The 20,348-nt window shown below is 55.2% G+C and overlaps 1 long non-coding RNA gene across 2 annotated transcripts in view; it reads left to right on the top strand.

Moving 5' to 3' along the window:
• Positions 1–20,348, top strand: part of LOC309437034 — a 50,581-nt gene that overhangs the window by 28,800 nt on the left and 1,433 nt on the right. For both annotated transcript variants that reach the window (XR_014183473.1, XR_014183474.1), the window contains 2 exons: positions 5,395–5,613; positions 13,585–13,803. This is a non-coding gene — a long non-coding RNA (uncharacterized lncRNA). The remainder of the gene's footprint in view (positions 1–5,394; positions 5,614–13,584; positions 13,804–20,348) is intronic.

Below are 20,348 nucleotides of genomic sequence, written 5' to 3'. Positions count from 1 at the left end.
GGGAAAAAATTCCTTCCTGACCCCAGCAGTGCTGGCGATCGGCTGTTCCCTGAGCATGGGAGCCAGACCTGGCTCCTTGTCCACAGGCTGCTCACGCCTCCCAGGACCTGCCCAAGCCCTATCGTGTCCTCCCTTGAGCTGGAGCCATCTCCTGGACTTCCGAGAGTGCCCAAATGCCTCTGAGCTGATGGGACCTTGGGGGCAAGACTCCTTCCCGTGCCTGGTGGGACACCAGTGGGTGTTCCAAAGCACAGAAGAAATTCCCTTGGTCTCTCCACTGCTATCCAGCTCAAAAGGATTTCCATCCATGAGCTGAGCTTGGAAGGTGGCCCTGCCAGCAGATCACCTTGCAGTGGAGAACCTCCAGCAGCCTCATGCAAGGTCTTCCTCCCTCAGCCCCTGCCTGTGATTCCACCAGCTCCTCAAGTGCTTCCTCTGGGATGTGCTGGGCTGCCCCCGGGCCAGCTCTGGCGGTGGACACGGGACCTGGCTGGTCCTTTTGATCCTGCTCGGGGCATTGTGAGTGCTGCATTGCCGGGTGCTGGCATTGTGACACGGGGGTGACAGAGCCAGGCGTGTGCAGCCCCGCCCACCCCAACTCTGCCCAGCACCCTTGGGAGGAAGCCTTTGGGGTGCTGGCCCCAAATCAGTCCCTGTCGTCTACAAGACAGGGGAGTAATCAACCTAACCATGTCCCTTTTTGCCAAAACACAGTGTGGATTTGTTGCCAGTCCAGCCTTACTTCCAGTACTTCTTCCTACAGCCCTGTTACGGAGTCCCAAGCTCCATTCAATAGAGTCTGGTTAGGCACTGGCAAAAACAGTGTTAGTCCTGTACCATGTCTGAATAAAAATTTGTCCCACACCATTTTCCCCTTGTAAAAGAAAGGAAAACTAATATCCAAAAAATCCCCAAACGTATTAAAATGACCGGCCATACATCAGTAAAAAGAAATCAATAATTCCATAAAGAACACTGATAGTCGACAGAAAACGAAGGGACAATCCACCGGGTGCTGATCCAGTGCTCTTTCCCGTGCTGTACTCTTTGCATGTATTTCATTAGTGGCTTCGTGGTTGTTCCTGTCGCCTGCCGGCGCTGACTGGCACAGTCACTGTCACTGCCCCCGCTGGCACTTCATCCCCCCCTGCTGCAGGATGACACACCAGCCCTGCAGCTCCGCAGGGAGTCAAGCCCAGCGTGGCATGTCCCTGCCCTGGTCACGGCGAAGGGCTCCTGTGCCCAGCCCAGCAGGGCAGCGGCATCAGGTGGTTGCAAAGGTTGCATTTCACTCCAGGAGCCGAAAGCCGAGTTGTTGGGAGTGCCCTGGGAACTCGGCTCCTTTGAGAGCCCAGCCTGCAGCCCCGGGACAGCAGCAGCTGTCCCTCCTCTGAGAGGTGGGGGCGTTTCTGGAGGGAGCGTCACCCTCCGAGGCAGAGGACAGAGCTTAGGAAGGCTCGGTTCTTCTGGACTGTGACCCGCCACAGAACGTGCAATGGCTGTAGAAGTGGAAATACCGATTTTCTTGAGTGCTGTAGTGTTAAGAATGCAAAACGTGTTTGAAGAGACAGTGCTTTTCTGGCTCCAAGCCAATTCTATGGATGTTCAAGCGTTTCCAGAAATCCTTCTTGCAACAACCTTTCTTGTGAGTTAATGAGAAAATAGGGTGGGAGAAAAATCAGCACATAAAACAGCTGTGACACACAGCACTGAAAAGTCTCCACCGGACACTCCACGCACAAGGAAAAAGCCCCATGGAAGGGTGGGCTGGCACAGCGGGGCCACCGGGCTGTCGGCAGCGGTTGTAGCGGCGGCAGCTCCAGGAGGCTGCCCGGCCGGAGAAGAAGGGACAGGGGCGGGAAGAGTTTTCCCTCCAACTCTCTCTCGGGAGCAGCCAAACCGCGGGACTCCCGCTCGTTCCCGCCTTTGCCCGAACACGGGGCGGGGCCGAGGAGCGACGGCTCTGCCATCCGCTCGTCGGGGCTGCTGGGTCGGTCTTTGCGGGAGGCGGTAGCGATTGGTCGGGTCTGTGTCCAGCATGGCGGCCAAGGCGAGCAGCAGCCCCTCTCAGCTGCTGCTGCTGCCGCTCGGTAACCGGCGCCGCGACGCTTCCGCGCTGTCCCGGTGCCCGGGCGGGGCTGCGCTGGGGTCCGTCTTGTGCCCGGCGGGCGGGCGGGGACGGCGAGGCCGCTTGTGGGCACGCGTGGGTGGCGCGGCCGGCGCCGCCGCTTGGCGGGCAGCTGGAGCGGGGGCAGCGGGTGTGCCCGCCGGGTCCGGCGGTGTCGGCCGGTACGGGAAAATCCCGTAGAAGATGGTTCAGACTTGTGAGTATTATTTCTGCTTGTTGTTGCTGTTTAATCTTTTGTTTGCTGAGGGAAAACTTGCTGTAAGATCTGTGAGCAAAACGTGGTTTTGAATATTTGCCAGCTGAGTAGTTTCTCCCTTGGACTTCATCTCTAGGGGGTGATGGGTTCAGGGCAGCCGTGCCCTTCTCCCCCCTCCCGCCTCCCCCCCGTCCACCCCCCCTCCCGCCTCTCCCCGCCTCCGCCTCCCCCTCCCGTCTCCAAAACACTTTCAAGGACACAAAACACACGGGATACAAGTGTTTATTTTCATTTTATTTTAGCTTCTGGAAGGGTGGTTAGTTGGTTGCACTGCTTTAACGTTGGTTAGGTTAGTTCTACGTGGGTTTAGGGAGGCTGTTCTAGCTAAGTTTAGGGCCACCTCGTGGAGCAGCAGGCACCCAGCCCAAATGGCCCCAAGAAGCCGTGGCAAGGGGCCGTGCTCAGTGCTGCAGAGGAAGGCAAAAAACCCCCGGAGACGCTTGCTGTCCCACATGGGGGGAAAAAAAGCCTTCCTCCCCCCAGCTGCAGGGCACGAGAGGCCATCTTCCTGGTGCTTGAGCAGCAGGCAGGACCCGAGCCAAAAGGGCCCAGAGGAGCTCTGCAAAGTGGTCATGCTCCATGCTGCAGAGGAAGGCAAAAAACCCCCGGGGACCAGGGCCAATCTGCCCCGGGGGAAAAAATTCCTTCCTGACCCCAGTGCTGGCGATCGGCTGTTCCCTGAGCATGTGAGCCAGACCTGGCTCCTTGTCCCACAGGCTGCTCACGCCTCCCAGGACCTGCCCAAGCCCTCCCCTATCCTACCCTCCCCTATCCTACCCTCCCCTCCCCTCTCCTACCCTCCCCTCTCCTACCCTCCCCTCTCCTACCCTCCCCTCTCCTACCCTCTCCTACCTTGAGCTGGAGCCGTCTCCCGGCCTTGGGCAAGTGCCCAAAGGCCTCCAGCGCTGTCCTCGGGTCGGTGGTGCTGTCCCCCGGTGTCTGGTGGCTCCTAGGGTGTCCCCCGGCGCTCTGGGGCTGCCGAGCAGAAGATGGCAGCGAGTCTCCTCGCCTCTTCCCCAGGCCCCAGGGCAGAGGAGATGCCCCGGCATGAGGGCCGGGGGTGCGGGCTGGGAAGCCGGGCTCACCTGTGGCTCCAGAGCGGCTGCTGGTCCGGCCCATCCCCGGAGGGGGCTAGTGGCGGCTGCGGGGGCGGCGCCGCTTGCGGCCAGGCGCCTGTTTGGGGGCTCTGGGAGAGCCCCCGGCCGTCCTGCGGCGCTTCGGGCACCACGGCGCCGCAGGCAGTCCGGCCGTGCTGCTGGAAGGCCCCTGCAGCCCCGCCTGAGGCGGATCCACCTCCATCGCCTCCTCCTCCTCCTGCCGAGGCGGATCCACCTCCATGGGCTCCGCCTCTTCCCGGGGTGGGTCAACCTCCATTGGCTCCTCCTGCCTGTGGGCGGTGTTGCTGCTCCGCACAGGCAGCCGCCGTTGTTTGGGCGGCGGAGCCATGCCGGGGGGTGCCTGAGCCTTCTCTTGCTTTTTCGAGTCGATCCGCGCTGTCTTCTCGGGGTCTTCTCCGCTAGCGATGTCGCGGCTGGCACAGCTGGGCTCCAACTGCCATCACAGGGGCTCGTGGCGGCCCCAACGGACGCTGCGGTGGCCGGCATGGCGGCCCCAGGGCCACGAGGCCCCATTGCGGGGCCGTTTTGCTCTGCAGTCCTGTCAGTGCTTAGGTTTGGTTTGCCTCTGGTGGAACTGACTCCTTGGCCTTTTGTCTTAAGGAGAGAGCAACAGCTGCAGATCTTTGGACAATATGTTTTACCAGCACGACAAACCTGGGAGTTGTATTGCAGAATTCTACTCTGCTAAGGGATTCTGATATTTCTTTAGCGCCATAGTGTTAAGAATGCAAAACGTGTGTGAAGAGACAGTGCTTTTTTGGCTCCAAGCCACTTCTATGGATGTTCAAGCATAGAAGATGTTACGGACTTGTGAGTATTATTTCTGCTTGTTGTTGCTGTTTAATCTTTTGTTTGCTGAGGGAAAACTTGCTGTAAGATCTGTGAGCAAAACGTGTTTGTGTTTTTGGAATATTTGCCAGCTGAGTGGGGTCTCCCTTGGACTTCATCTCTAGGGGGTGATGGGTTCAGGGCAGCCGTGCCATAGAGTAGCAGTTGCAGGATTGATACTTGTCGTCGGGTTCCTAAGCGGTAGCCTTTATTTTGTGTGGGTTGTGTGTTGAACTGCTCAGTAGTTAGTTTGGTTTGACATTTCCTGAAGGTCTAGGCAAAGATTAAAAAAACGAGTGGACTTAAAGAGAAGTATGTATTATTTTGTCATGCCACGTTGCTATTTGAAACCTGTGTTGGTTATTGGTGATATTCAAGAAATTGCCGAGACTTAGAGGGCAAATCTTGATGTGCTGAGCAGAAGAGTGAAATGGATCTGTTTGGTTGCCAGGTAGCTTTCTTGACCCATGTGGCCAGTTTATCAAGATTACACGGCACGCCTGAGAGAGTGAGAAAGATCCCCTCCCTCCTTCAATAATTACCATGACGCTAATGGGATGAAACACTCTTATGGATCAGCCTGGATGTCAGTCCAGCTCTGTCCCATCTCTGCCCCCCTTCCTCGATACGTCACACCTAGGGGCAGAGCAGTCAGAATGTCCTTGGCTCTCAGACCGGAGCAATTAAAAACATTAGCTCTGTGCTGGGCTGTTACCTTGTGTTCTCAAACTAATTTCAAATAATGACTGTGTGAGCTGTAAAAAGAAAGGTATCTAACTCCATGAAGAAAATGAGTTCACTTTCAGTCAAACCCGCACAATTTCAGGTATGGAGCCCTCAGGGCTCTGTCAGGGCTTTCTTTTCTCTTCTGCCTTCTCTTCCCTTCCCCCCTGCCCTTCCCCTTTCCCTCTCCCTTCCTTCACTCTTCCCTCAAAACCACTTTCCAGGACACAAAACGCAATGGATACAAGTGTTTCTAATTTTTTTTTTTTTAAATTTACTTCATTTTATGTTTTTTCATGTTCTGTTATTCCATGTCATTTCCGTTTCTCACTCTTTTTCAGAGCCAATGCTCACAATCCTGAACACAAGCCCACGTGTAGCCGGGAGCAGGCTGATGCATTCTTCAGGATAGCTTGAAAAAACAGCCCTTGCAGGCTGGCAAAGGCAAGCCCCAGAGCTGCAGAGAGCAGCAGCAGGAATAGAGGCCAAGCTTTGCCTGGTTCCTGAAGAGGGAGAACCTTGAGAATGAGGCGCGGGACTGACCATGCACCAAAGAAGAGGTATGTGGTACTGTGGGATCTTTTCCAAAGCATCCCACGTAGCGATGACAAGCAGATGTTTTGCCTTGCGCACCTTGTTTGGCTGCTGTGCTTCTTGGGCAGGGTGCACGAGAAGCGCTCTGGTCCCTGCCAGGCGCTGGTGTTACCGGCAGGGAGAGGTGCCGAGTGGCAGCTGCGAATCCTTCCTGTTGCTGACAGGACACCAGTGGCTGCTCCAAAGCACTGGGTCCCCAGGCAACATCTCTGCATGCTGTTTCCTACATCTGCCTTCTTTGTGTGTAACTTGTTTGGGTTTTGCCTGTTTCTTTCTACCTTCTTTGGTGTTCTGTTTTTGTTGTTGATGTTGTTTCTATTGTTGTTTTGGTTTTGTTGGGTTTTTCTAAGTTGGTTTCATTTGGTTGGTTTAGGTCAGTTTCTCTGAGTTGGTGTTGGTAGGCTTTTTGAGACTGGTTGTTTGACACCGTGTGACGTTGTTGGTAGGTTGTGTGTTTGTAGGTCACTGAAGGCTGGTTGTTTTAGGTTAAGGTTTGTTCAGTTTGGTTTCGGTTGGCGGTCTTAGATTGCTTGTTTCAGGTTTGATGGTTTAGCTTGGTTTTGGATGGCTAGATTAGGTGGGTTGGTTTAGGTTGTGTGATGTGATTTACTTACCACTGATCTATGTTGTTTAGCTTCGGAGGTTTCTTTTTCTTGGTTTTGCTGGGTTCTTTGGTTGGTGCTGTTTTCTGCCGATTCTTTAGCCCTGGTTGTGTTAGTTTGGTTTAGGTTTCTGGTTTTAGTAGCTTGGTTCCGTTTGTTGCGGTCGTTTGAGGTTGGTTTGAGGCAGGTTCTTTGAGGGTGGTTGTGAGAGGCTGGTTGTTGAAGGCTGGCTGGTGGGTTCAGGTTGCTTGATGTAGGTGATTTTTGGTTGAAGGTGTCTTCCGTTGGTGGTTGTAGGTGGCGTATCTGAAGCTGTTTTCGTTGAGGCCGTTTTCAGGAGTTTGGTTGAGGTTTGTTTAGATGATTTGAAGTTGGATGGTTGGTTGGTTATTTTAGGTTGTTTCTTTTCACTAGGCAGTTTAGGTGGGTTGGTGGGTGTCTGTGTTTTCAGGTAAGTTGGTTTAGGCAGGTTTGGTTTGCATGGTTGAGGTTGCTTGAAGGGTTTCTGTTGAGGTTGGTTCAGGTGGTTTGGTTTAGGTTGGTTTAGTTACTTTTTGGTAGGTTGTTCTAGGCAGTGTTATTTTCATGGCGTGTTTTGAAGATGGGTTCCTTCAGGTTGGGGTGGTTTAGATTGGTTGTTGAGGGTGCTTTAGGTGCTTTGGTGAGATTGACATTGTGTTTTGTTGGTTTTAGGTTGTGTCTGGATGATTTGGATGTGACTGCAGTCTCGCTGGGACACGTGTCCCCCCACTAATCACTAGGCTGGCTTGGGCTGTTTCTGCTGTCTCAGCAGATGTCCCCTTCCTCCTTCCCTGCTCCCCGTGTTTCCCTGCCTTGCTCAAAGAGGACGACCTTCCCCGCTAGAGGCGAACCATTGCTAGGTCAAGGGGATACGGTAGCTGCGCTGTGCTTGAGAACCTGCAAACAAGCTCAGGGTCCATTAGTAGGAGAACCTGGGGTAGTCAAGCTTCCAAGACTGCAGACACATCCAAGTGAGACACTGCATGGGGTAGGGTGGCTGGTGGTTGGAGTTTGGTTGTTGAGGTTTTTTAGGGTGTTTTAGCTTCGTTGTTGAAGTTGAGTTGATTTAGATGGGTTTTTAGCCTGGTGATTGTAGGCTGGTTTCAGTGGTTCTATTTAGCTTTGGATTGTTTGCTTTAGGTCATTTTGGTCAGGTTATGTCATTTGGTTTCATATTTTTGAGGTTTGTTTAGATGGGTTGTTTTAGGTAGTTTTGTCCTTTATGAGATTGTTTTGAGGTTGTTTGAGATTGTTTAATGGTTGTTTTAGGTTAAGATTGATTGGTTTCGGTTTGTTTAGCTTGTTTGGTTACAGGTTGCTTAAGGTTGGCTGAGAAATGCCGGTTTATGTAGTTTTAGCTTGTTTTAGGTAGGATTTTTTAGATCATTTGGTTTGGGTAGGTTTGTTTTAGGGTGTTTAGGTTGGTTTCTTTTGTTTGGTTTAGGTTGGTTTAGGTAATTTGTTGTAGATTGTTTAAGGTTCTGCTTAGGTTGTTGGTGGCTGATTGAAGTTTTTTAAGGCAGACTGGTCTAGGTTGTTGAAGGTTGGTTTAGGTGAGTTGTTCTATGCTGGTTTAGGCAGACTGTTCTAACTAAGTTTAGGGCCACCTCGTGGAGCAGCAGGCACCCAGCCCAAATGGCCCAAAGAAGCCGTGGCAAGGGGCCGTGCTCAACGCTGCAGAGGAAGGCAAAAAACCCCCGGAGACGCTTGCTGTCTCACCTGGGGGAAAAAAAAGCCTTCCTCCCCCCAGCTGCAGGGCACGAGAGGCCATCTTCCTGGTGCTTGAGCAGCAGGCAGGACCCGAGCCAAAAGGGCCCAGAGGAGCTCTGCAGAGTGGTCATGCTCCATGCTGCAGAGGAAGGCAAAAAACCCCCGGGGACCAGGGCCAATCTGCCCCGGGGGAAAAAATTCCTTCCTGACCCCAGTGCTGGCGATCGGCTGTTCCCTGAGCATGGGAGCCAGACCTGGCTCCTTGTCCCACAGGCTGCTCACGCCTCCCAGGACCTGCCCAAGCCCTATCGTGTCCTCCCTTGAGCTGGAGCCATCTCCTGGACTTCCGAGAGTGCCCAAATGCCTCTGAGCTGATGGACCTTGGGGGCAAGACTCCTTCCCGTGCCTGGTGGGACACCAGTGGGTGTTCCAAAGCACAGAAGAAATTCCCTTGGTCTCTCCACTGCTATCCAGCTCAAAAGGATTTCCATCCATGAGCTGAGCTTGGAAGGTGGCCCTGCCAGCAGATCACCTTGCAGTGGAGAACCTCCAGCAGCCTCATGCAAGGTCTTCCTCCCTCAGCCCCTGCCCTGTGATTCCACCAGCTCCTCAAGTGCTTCCTCTGGGATGTGCTGGGGCTGCCCCCGGGCCAGCTCTGGCGGTGGACACGGGACCTGGCTGCTCCTTTTGATCCTGCTCGGGGCATTGTGAGTGCTGCATTGCCGGGTGCTGGCATTGTGACACGGGGGTGACAGAGCCAGGCGTGTGCAGCCCCGCCCACCCCAACTCTGCCCAGCACCCTTGGGAGGAAGCCTTTGGGGTGCTGGCCCCAAATCAGTCCCTGTCGTCTACAAGACAGGGGAGTAATCAACCTAACCGTGTCCCTTTTTTGCCAAAACACAGTGTGGATTTGTTGCCAGTCCAGCCTTACTTCCAGTACTTCTTCCTACAGCCCTGTTACGGAGTCCCAAGCTCCATTCAATAGAGTCTGGTTAGGCACTGGCAAAAACAGTGTTAGTCCTGTACCATGTCTGAATAAAAATTTGTCCCACACCATTTTCCCCTTGTAAAAGAAAGGAAAACTAATATCCAAAAAATCCCCAAACGTATTAAAATGACCGGCCATACATCAGTAAAAAGAAATCAATAATTCCATAAAGAACACTGATAGTCGACAGAAAACGAAGGGACAATCCACCGGGTGCTGATCCAGTGCTCTTTCCCGTGCTGTACTCTTTGCATGTATTTCATTAGTGGCTTCGTGGTTGTTCCTGTCGCCTGCCGGCGCTGACTGGCACAGTCACTGTCACTGCCCCCGCTGGCACTTCATCCCCCCCTGCTGCAGGATGACACACCAGCCCTGCAGCTCCGCAGGGAGTCAAGCCCAGCGTGGCATGTCCCTGCCCTGGTCACGGCGAAGGGCTCCTGTGCCCAGCCCAGCAGGGCAGCGGCATCAGGTGGTTGCAAAGGTTGCATTTCACTCCAGGAGCCGAAAGCCGAGTTGTTGGGAGTGCCCTGGGAACTCGGCTCCTTTGAGAGCCCAGCCTGCAGCCCCGGGACAGCAGCAGCTGTCCCTCCTCTGAGAGGTGGGGGCGTTTCTGGAGGGAGCGTCACCCTCCGAGGCAGAGGACAGAGCTTAGGAAGGCTCGGTTCTTCTGGACTGTGACCCGCCACAGAACGTGCAATGGCTGTAGAAGTGGAAATACCGATTTTCTTGAGTGCTGTAGTGTTAAGAATGCAAAACGTGTTTGAAGAGACAGTGCTTTTCTGGCTCCAAGCCAATTCTATGGATGTTCAAGCGTTTCCAGAAATCCTTCTTGCAACAACCTTCTTGTGAGTTAATGAGAAAATAGGGTGGGAGAAAAATCAGCACATAAAACAGCTGTGACACACAGCACTGAAAAGTCTCCACCGGACACTCCACGCACAAGGAAAAAGCCCCATGGAAGGGTGGGCTGGCACAGCGGGGCCACCGGGCTGTCGGCAGCGGTTGTAGCGGCGGCAGCTCCAGGAGGCTGCCCGGCCGGAGAAGAAGGGACAGGGGCGGGAAGAGTTTTCCCTCCAACTCTCTCTCGGGAGCAGCCAAACCGCGGGACTCCCGCTCGTTCCCGCCTTTGCCCGAACACGGGGCGGGGCCGAGGAGCGACGGCTCTGCCATCCGCTCGTCGGGGCTGCTGGGTCGGTCTTTGCGGGAGGCGGTAGCGATTGGTCGGGTCTGTGTCCAGCATGGCGGCCAAGGCGAGCAGCAGCCCCTCTCAGCTGCTGCTGCTGCCGCTCGGTAACCGGCGCCGCGACGCTTCCGCGCTGTCCCGGTGCCCGGGCGGGGCTGCGCTGGGGTCCGTCTTGTGCCCGGCGGGCGGGCGGGGACGGCGAGGCCGCTTGTGGGCACGCGTGGGTGGCGCGGCCGGCGCCGCCGCTTGGCGGGCAGCTGGAGCGGGGGCAGCGGGTGTGCCCGCCGGGTCCGGCGGTGTCGGCCGGTACGGGAAAATCCCGTAGAAGATGGTTCAGACTTGTGAGTATTATTTCTGCTTGTTGTTGCTGTTTAATCTTTTGTTTGCTGAGGGAAAACTTGCTGTAAGATCTGTGAGCAAAACGTGGTTTTGAATATTTGCCAGCTGAGTAGTTTCTCCCTTGGACTTCATCTCTAGGGGGTGATGGGTTCAGGGCAGCCGTGCCCTTCTCCCCCCTCCCGCCTCCCCCCCGTCCACCCCCCCTCCCGCCTCTCCCCGCCTCCCCCTCCCGTCTCCAAAACACTTTCAAGGACACAAAACACACGGGATACAAGTGTTTATTTTCATTTTATTTTAGCTTCTGGAAGGGTGGTTAGTTGGTTGCACTGCTTTAACGTTGGTTAGGTTAGTTCTACGTGGGTTTAGGGAGGCTGTTCTAGCTAAGTTTAGGGCCACCTCGTGGAGCAGCAGGCACCCAGCCCAAATGGCCCCAAGAAGCCGTGGCAAGGGGCCGTGCTCAGTGCTGCAGAGGAAGGCAAAAAACCCCCGGAGACGCTTGCTGTCCCACATGGGGGGAAAAAAAGCCTTCCTCCCCCCAGCTGCAGGGCACGAGAGGCCATCTTCCTGGTGCTTGAGCAGCAGGCAGGACCCGAGCCAAAAGGGCCCAGAGGAGCTCTGCAAAGTGGTCATGCTCCATGCTGCAGAGGAAGGCAAAAAACCCCCGGGGACCAGGGCCAATCTGCCCCGGGGGAAAATTCCTTCCTGACCCCAGTGCTGGCGATCGGCTGTTCCCTGAGCATGTGAGCCAGACCTGGCTCCTTGTCCCACAGGCTGCTCACGCCTCCCAGGACCTGCCCAAGCCCTCCCCTCTCCTACCCTCCCCTCTCCTACCCTCCCCTCTCCTACCCTCCCCTCTCCTACCCTCCCCTCTCCTACCCTCCCCTCTCCTACCCTCCCCTCTCCTACCCTCCCCTCTCCTACCCTCCCCTCTCCTACCTTGAGCTGGAGCCGTCTCCCGGCCTTGGGCAAGTGCCCAAAGGCCTCCAGCGCTGTCCTCGGGTCGGTGGTGCTGTCCCCCGGTGTCTGGTGGCTCCTAGGGTGTCCCCCGGCGCTCTGGGGCTGCCGAGCAGAAGATGGCAGCGAGTCTCCTCGCCTCTTCCCCAGGCCCCAGGGCAGAGGAGATGCCCCGGCATGAGGGCCGGGGGTGCGGGCTGGGAAGCCGGGCTCACCTGTGGCTCCAGAGCGGCTGCTGGTCCGGCCCATCCCCGGAGGGGGCTAGTGGCGGCTGCGGGGGCGGCGCCGCTTGCGGCCAGGCGCCTGTTTGGGGGCTCTGGGAGAGCCCCCGGCCGTCCTGCGGCGCTTCGGGCACCACGGCGCCGCAGGCAGTCCGGCCGTGCTGCTGGAAGGCCCCTGCAGCCCCGCCTGAGGCGGATCCACCTCCATCGCCTCCTCCTCCTCCTGCCGAGGCGGATCCACCTCCATGGGCTCCGCCTCTTCCCGGGGTGGGTCAACCTCCATTGGCTCCTCCTGCCTGTGGGCGGTGTTGCTGCTCCGCACAGGCAGCCGCCGTTGTTTGGGCGGCGGAGCCATGCCGGGGGGTGCCTGAGCCTTCTCTTGCTTTTTCGAGTCGATCCGCGCTGTCTTCTCGGGGTCTTCTCCGCTAGCGATGTCGCGGCTGGCACAGCTGGGCTCCAACTGCCATCACAGGGGCTCGTGGCGGCCCCAACGGACGCTGCGGTGGCCGGCATGGCGGCCCCAGGGCCACGAGGCCCCATTGCGGGGCCGTTTTGCTCTGCAGTCCTGTCAGTGCTTAGGTTTGGTTTGCCTCTGGTGGAACTGACTCCTTGGCCTTTTGTCTTAAGGAGAGAGCAACAGCTGCAGATCTTTGGACAATATGTTTTACCAGCACGACAAACCTGGGAGTTGTATTGCAGAATTCTACTCTGCTAAGGGATTCTGATATTTCTTTAGCGCCATAGTGTTAAGAATGCAAAACGTGTGTGAAGAGACAGTGCTTTTTTGGCTCCAAGCCACTTCTATGGATGTTCAAGCATAGAAGATGTTACGGACTTGTGAGTATTATTTCTGCTTGTTGTTGCTGTTTAATCTTTTGTTTGCTGAGGGAAAACTTGCTGTAAGATCTGTGAGCAAAACGTGTTTGTGTTTTTGGAATATTTGCCAGCTGAGTGGGGTCTCCCTTGGACTTCATCTCTAGGGGGTGATGGGTTCAGGGCAGCCGTGCCATAGAGTAGCAGTTGCAGGATTGATACTTGTCGTCGGGTTCCTAAGCGGTAGCCTTTATTTTGTGTGGGTTGTGTGTTGAACTGCTCAGTAGTTAGTTTGGTTTGACATTTCCTGAAGGTCTAGGCAAAGATTAAAAAAACGAGTGGACTTAAAGAGAAGTATGTATTATTTTGTCATGCCACGTTGCTATTTGAAACCTGTGTTGGTTATTGGTGATATTCAAGAAATTGCCGAGACTTAGAGGGCAAATCTTGATGTGCTGAGCAGAAGAGTGAAATGGATCTGTTTGGTTGCCAGGTAGCTTTCTTGACCCATGTGGCCAGTTTATCAAGATTACACGGCACGCCTGAGAGAGTGAGAAAGATCCCCTCCCTCCTTCAATAATTACCATGACGCTAATGGGATGAAACACTCTTATGGATCAGCCTGGATGTCAGTCCAGCTCTGTCCCATCTCTGCCCCCCTTCCTCGATACGTCACACCTAGGGGCAGAGCAGTCAGAATGTCCTTGGCTCTCAGACCGGAGCAATTAAAAACATTAGCTCTGTGCTGGGCTGTTACCTTGTGTTCTCAAACTAATTTCAAATAATGACTGTGTGAGCTGTAAAAAGAAAGGTATCTAACTCCATGAAGAAAATGAGTTCACTTTCAGTCAAACCCGCACAATTTCAGGTATGGAGCCCTCAGGGCTCTGTCAGGGCTTTCTTTTCTCTTCTGCCTTCTCTTCCCTTCCCCCCTGCCCTTCCCCTTTCCCTCTCCCTTCCTTCACTCTTCCCTCAAAACCACTTTCCAGGACACAAAACGCAATGGATACAAGTGTTTCTAATTTTTTTTTTTTTAAATTTACTTCATTTTATGTTTTTTCATGTTCTGTTATTCCATGTCATTTCCGTTTCTCACTCTTTTTCAGAGCCAATGCTCACAATCCTGAACACAAGCCCACGTGTAGCCGGGAGCAGGCTGATGCATTCTTCAGGATAGCTTGAAAAAACAGCCCTTGCAGGCTGGCAAAGGCAAGCCCCAGAGCTGCAGAGAGCAGCAGCAGGAATAGAGGCCAAGCTTTGCCTGGTTCCTGAAGAGGGAGAACCTTGAGAATGAGGCGCGGGACTGACCATGCACCAAAGAAGAGGTATGTGGTACTGTGGGATCTTTTCCAAAGCATCCCACGTAGCGATGACAAGCAGATGTTTTGCCTTGCGCACCTTGTTTGGCTGCTGTGCTTCTTGGGCAGGGTGCACGAGAAGCGCTCTGGTCCCTGCCAGGCGCTGGTGTTACCGGCAGGGAGAGGTGCCGAGTGGCAGCTGCGAATCCTTCCTGTTGCTGACAGGACACCAGTGGCTGCTCCAAAGCACTGGGTCCCCAGGCAACATCTCTGCATGCTGTTTCCTACATCTGCCTTCTTTGTGTGTAACTTGTTTGGGTTTTGCCTGTTTCTTTCTACCTTCTTTGGTGTTCTGTTTTTGTTGTTGATGTTGTTTCTATTGTTGTTTTGGTTTTGTTGGGTTTTTCTAAGTTGGTTTCATTTGGTTGGTTTAGGTCAGTTTCTCTGAGTTGGTGTTGGTAGGCTTTTTGAGACTGGTTGTTTGACACCGTGTGACGTTGTTGGTAGGTTGTGTGTTTGTAGGTCACTGAAGGCTGGTTGTTTTAGGTTAAGGTTTGTTCAGTTTGGTTTCGGTTGGCGGTCTTAGATTGCTTGTTTCAGGTTTGATGGTTTAGCTTGGTTTTGGATGGCTAGATTAGGTGGGTTGGTTTAGGTTGTGTGATGTGATTTACTTACCACTGATCTATGTTGTTTAGCTTCGGAGGTTTCTTTTTCTTGGTTTTGCTGGGTTCTTTGGTTGGTGCTGTTTTCTGCCGATTCTTTAGCCCTGGTTGTGTTAGTTTGGTTTAGGTTTCTGGTTTTAGTAGCTTGGTTCCGTTTGTTGCGGTCGTTTGAGGTTGGTTTGAGGCAGGTTCTTTGAGGGTGGTTGTGAGAGGCTGGTTGTTGAAGGCTGGCTGGTGGGTTCAGGTTGCTTGATGTAGGTGATTTTTGGTTGAAGGTGTCTTCCGTTGGTGGTTGTAGGTGGCGTATCTGAAGCTGTTTTCGTTGAGGCCGTTTTCAGGAGTTTGGTTGAGGTTTGTTTAGATGATTTGAAGTTGGATGGTTGGTTGGTTATTTTAGGTTGTTTCTTTTCACTAGGCAGTTTAGGTGGGTTGGTGGGTGTCTGTGTTTTCAGGTAAGTTGGTTTAGGCAGGTTTGGTTTGCATGGTTGAGGTTGCTTGAAGGGTTTCTGTTGAGGTTGGTTCAGGTGGTTTGGTTTAGGTTGGTTTAGTTACTTTTTGGTAGGTTGTTCTAGGCAGTGTTATTTTCATGGCGTGTTTTGAAGATGGGTTCCTTCAGGTTGGGGTGGTTTAGATTGGTTGTTGAGGGTGCTTTAGGTGCTTTGGTGAGATTGACATTGTGTTTTGTTGGTTTTAGGTTGTGTCTGGATGATTTGGATGTGACTGCAGTCTCGCTGGGACACGTGTCCCCCCACTAATCACTAGGCTGGCTTGGGCTGTTTCTGCTGTCTCAGCAGATGTCCCCTTCCTCCTTCCCTGCTCCCCGTGTTTCCCTGCCTTGCTCAAAGAGGACGACCTTCCCCGCTAGAGGCGAACCATTGCTAGGTCAAGGGGATACGGTAGCTGCGCTGTGCTTGAGAACCTGCAAACAAGCTCAGGGTCCATTAGTAGGAGAACCTGGGGTAGTCAAGCTTCCAAGACTGCAGACACATCCAAGTGAGACACTGCATGGGGTAGGGTGGCTGGTGGTTGGAGTTTGGTTGTTGAGGTTTTTTAGGGTGTTTTAGCTTCGTTGTTGAAGTTGAGTTGATTTAGATGGGTTTTTAGCCTGGTGATTGTAGGCTGGTTTCAGTGGTTCTATTTAGCTTTGGATTGTTTGCTTTAGGTCATTTTGGTCAGGTTATGTCATTTGGTTTCATATTTTTGAGGTTTGTTTAGATGGGTTGTTTTAGGTAGTTTTGTCCTTTATGAGATTGTTTTGAGGTTGTTTGAGATTGTTTAATGGTTGTTTTAGGTTAAGATTGATTGGTTTCGGTTTGTTTAGCTTGTTTGGTTACAGGTTGCTTAAGGTTGGCTGAGAAATGCCGGTTTATGTAGTTTTAGCTTGTTTTAGGTAGGATTTTTTAGATCATTTGGTTTGGGTAGGTTTGTTTTAGGGTGTTTAGGTTGGTTTCTTTTGTTTGGTTTAGGTTGGTTTAGGTAATTTGTTGTAGATTGTTTAAGGTTCTGCTTAGGTTGTTGGTGGCTGATTGAAGTTTTTTAAGGCAGACTGGTCTAGGTTGTTGAAGGTTGGTTTAGGTGAGTTGTTCTATGCTGGTTTAGGCAGACTGTTCTAACTAAGTTTAGGGCCACCTCGTGGAGCAGCAGGCACCCAGCCCAAATGGCCCAAAGAAGCCGTGGCAAGGGGCCGTGCTCAACGCTGCAGAGGAAGGCAAAAAACCCCCGGAGACGCTTGCTGTCTCACCTGGGGGAAAAAAAAGCCTTCCTCCCCCCAGCTGCAGGGCACGAGAGGCCATCTTCCTGGTGCTTGAGCAGCAGGCAGGACCCGAGCCAAAAGGGCCCAGAGGAGCTCTGCAGAGTGGTCATGCTCCATGCTGCAGAGGAAGGCAAAAAACCCCCGGGGACCAGGGCCAATCTGCCCCGGGGGAAAAAATTCCTTCCTGACCCCAGTGCTGGCGATCGGCTGTTCCCTGAGCATGGGAGCCAGACCTGGCTCCTTGTCCCACAGGCTGCTCACGCCTCCCAGGACCTGCCCAAGCCCTATCGTGTCCTCCCTTGAGCTGGAGCCATCTCCTGGACTTCCGAGAGTGCCCAAATGCCTCTGAGCTGATGGACCTTGGGGGCAAGACTCCTTCCCGTGCCTGGTGGGACACCAGTGGGTGTTCCAAAGCACAGAAGAAATTCCCTTGGTCTCTCCACTGCTATCCAGCTCAAAAGGATTTCCATCCATGAGCTGAGCTTGGAAGGTGGCCCTGCCAGCAGATCACCTTGCAGTGGAGAACCTCCAGCAGCCTCATGCAAGGTCTTCCTCCCTCAGCCCCTGCCCTGTGATTCCACCAGCTCCTCAAGTGCTTCCTCTGGGATGTGCTGGGGCTGCCCCCGGGCCAGCTCTGGCGGTGGACACGGGACCTGGCTGCTCCTTTTGATCCTGCTCGGGGCATTGTGAGTGCTGCATTGCCGGGTGCTGGCATTGTGACACGGGGGTGACAGAGCCAGGCGTGTGCAGCCCCGCCCACCCCAACTCTGCCCAGCACCCTTGGGAGGAAGCCTTTGGGGTGCTGGCCCCAAATCAGTCCCTGTCGTCTACAAGACAGGGGAGTAATCAACCTAACCGTGTCCCTTTTTTGCCAAAACACAGTGTGGATTTGTTGCCAGTCCAGCCTTACTTCCAGTACTTCTTCCTACAGCCCTGTTACGGAGTCCCAAGCTCCATTCAATAGAGTCTGGTTAGGCACTGGCAAAAACAGTGTTAGTCCTGTACCATGTCTGAATAAAAATTTGTCCCACACCATTTTCCCCTTGTAAAAGAAAGGAAAACTAATATCCAAAAAATCCCCAAACGTATTAAAATGACCGGCCATACATCAGTAAAAAGAAATCAATAATTCCATAAAGAACACTGATAGTCGACAGAAAACGAAGGGACAATCCACCGGGTGCTGATCCAGTGCTCTTTCCCGTGCTGTACTCTTTGCATGTATTTCATTAGTGGCTTCGTGGTTGTTCCTGTCGCCTGCCGGCGCTGACTGGCACAGTCACTGTCACTGCCCCCGCTGGCACTTCATCCCCCCCTGCTGCAGGATGACACACCAGCCCTGCAGCTCCGCAGGGAGTCAAGCCCAGCGTGGCATGTCCCTGCCCTGGTCACGGCGAAGGGCTCCTGTGCCCAGCCCAGCAGGGCAGCGGCATCAGGTGGTTGCAAAGGTTGCATTTCACTCCAGGAGCCGAAAGCCGAGTTGTTGGGAGTGCCCTGGGAACTCGGCTCCTTTGAGAGCCCAGCCTGCAGCCCCGGGACAGCAGCAGCTGTCCCTCCTCTGAGAGGTGGGGGCGTTTCTGGAGGGAGCGTCACCCTCCGAGGCAGAGGACAGAGCTTAGGAAGGCTCGGTTCTTCTGGACTGTGACCCGCCACAGAACGTGCAATGGCTGTAGAAGTGGAAATACCGATTTTCTTGAGTGCTGTAGTGTTAAGAATGCAAAACGTGTTTGAAGAGACAGTGCTTTTCTGGCTCCAAGCCAATTCTATGGATGTTCAAGCGTTTCCAGAAATCCTTCTTGCAACAACCTTCTTGTGAGTTAATGAGAAAATAGGGTGGGAGAAAAATCAGCACATAAAACAGCTGTGACACACAGCACTGAAAAGTCTCCACCGGACACTCCACGCACAAGGAAAAAGCCCCATGGAAGGGTGGGCTGGCACAGCGGGGCCACCGGGCTGTCGGCAGCGGTTGTAGCGGCGGCAGCTCCAGGAGGCTGCCCGGCCGGAGAAGAAGGGACAGGGGCGGGAAGAGTTTTCCCTCCAACTCTCTCTCGGGAGCAGCCAAACCGCGCGACTCCCGCTCGTTCCCGCCTTTGCCCGAACACGGGGCGGGGCCGAGGAGCGACGGCTCTGCCATCCGCTCGTCGGGGCTGCTGGGTCGGTCTTTGCGGGAGGCGGTAGCGATTGGTCGGGTCTGTGTCCAGCATGGCGGGCAAGGCGAGCAGCAGCCCCTCTCAGCTGCTGCTGCTGCTGCTGCCGCTCGGGAACCGGCGCCGCGACGCTTCCGCGCTGTCCCGGTGCCCGGGCGGGGCTGCGCTGGGGTCCGTCTTGTGCCCGGCGGGCGGGCGGGGACGGCGAGGCCGCTTGTGGGCACGCGTGGGTGGCGCGGCCGGCGCCGCCGCTTGGCGGGCAGCTGGAGCGGGGGCAGCGGGTGTGCCCGCCGGGTCCGGCGGTGTCGGCCGGTACGGGAAAATCCCGTAGAAGATGGTTCAGACTTGTGAGTATTATTTCTGCTTGTTGTTGCTGTTTAATCTTTTGTTTGCTGAGGGAAAACTTGCTGTAAGATCTGTGAGCAAAACGTGGTTTTGAATATTTGCCAGCTGAGTAGTTTCTCCCTTGGACTTCATCTCTAGGGGGTGATGGGTTCAGGGCAGCCGTGCCCTTCTCCCCCCTCCCGCCTCCCCCCCGTCCCCCCCCCCTCCCGCCTCTCCCCGCCTCCCCCTCCCGTCTCCAAAACACTTTCAAGGACACAAAACACACGGGATACAAGTGTTTATTTTCATTTTATTTTAGCTTCTGGAAGGGTGGTTAGTTGGTTGCACTGCTTTAACGTTGGTTAGGTTAGTTCTACGTGGGTTTAGGGAGGCTGTTCTAGCTAAGTTTAGGGCCACCTCGTGGAGCAGCAGGCACCCAGCCCAAATGGCCCCAAGAAGCCGTGGCAAGGGGCCGTGCTCAGTGCTGCAGAGGAAGGCAAAAAACCCCCGGAGACGCTTGCTGTCCCACATGGGGGGAAAAAAAGCCTTCCTCCCCCCAGCTGCAGGGCACGAGAGGCCATCTTCCTGGTGCTTGAGCAGCAGGCAGGACCCGAGCCAAAAGGGCCCAGAGGAGCTCTGCAAAGTGGTCATGCTCCATGCTGCAGAGGAAGGCAAAAAACCCCCGGGGACCAGGGCCAATCTGCCCCGGGGGAAAATTCCTTCCTGACCCCAGTGCTGGCGATCGGCTGTTCCCTGAGCATGTGAGCCAGACCTGGCTCCTTGTCCCACAGGCTGCTCACGCCTCCCAGGACCTGCCCAAGCCCTCCCCTCTCCTACCCTCCCCTCTCCTACCCTCCCCTCTCCTACCCTCCCCTCTCCTACCCTCCCCTCTCCTACCCTCCCCTCTCCTACCCTCTCCTACCTTGAGCTGGAGCCGTCTCCCGGCCTTGGGCAAGTGCCCAAAGGCCTCCAGCGCTGTCCTCGGGTCGGTGGTGCTGTCCCCCGGTGTCTGGTGGCTCCTAGGGTGTCCCCCGGCGCTCTGGGGCTGCCGAGCAGAAGATGGCAGCGAGTCTCCTCGCCTCTTCCCCAGGCCCCAGGGCAGAGGAGATGCCCCGGCATGAGGGCCGGGGGTGCGGGCTGGGAAGCCGGGCTCACCTGTGGCTCCAGAGCGGCTGCTGGTCCGGCCCATCCCCGGAGGGGGCTAGTGGCGGCTGCGGGGGCGGCGCCGCTTGCGGCCAGGCGCCTGTTTGGGGGCTCTGGGAGAGCCCCCGGCCGTCCTGCGGCGCTTCGGGCACCACGGCGCCGCAGGCAGTCCGGCCGTGCTGCTGGAAGGCCCCTGCAGCCCCGCCTGAGGCGGATCCACCTCCATCGCCTCCTCCTCCTCCTGCCGAGGCGGATCCACCTCCATGGGCTCCGCCTCTTCCCGGGGTGGGTCAACCTCCATTGGCTCCTCCTGCCTGTGGGCGGTGTTGCTGCTCCGCACAGGCAGCCGCCGTTGTTTGGGCGGCGGAGCCATGCCGGGGGGTGCCTGAGCCTTCTCTTGCTTTTTCGAGTCGATCCGCGCTGTCTTCTCGGGGTCTTCTCCGCTAGCGATGTCGCGGCTGGCACAGCTGGGCTCCAACTGCCATCACAGGGGCTCGTGGCGTCCCCAACGGACGCTGCGGTGGCCGGCATGGCGGCCCC

This window comes from Streptopelia decaocto (genome assembly GCF_964273445.1).
Source record: "Streptopelia decaocto genome assembly, chromosome: 2".
Classification (NCBI taxonomy): domain Eukaryota; kingdom Metazoa; phylum Chordata; class Aves; order Columbiformes; family Columbidae; genus Streptopelia; species Streptopelia decaocto.
Note: the sequence above shows the minus strand (reverse complement) of the source record. Positions and strands in the feature narration are given on the sequence as shown.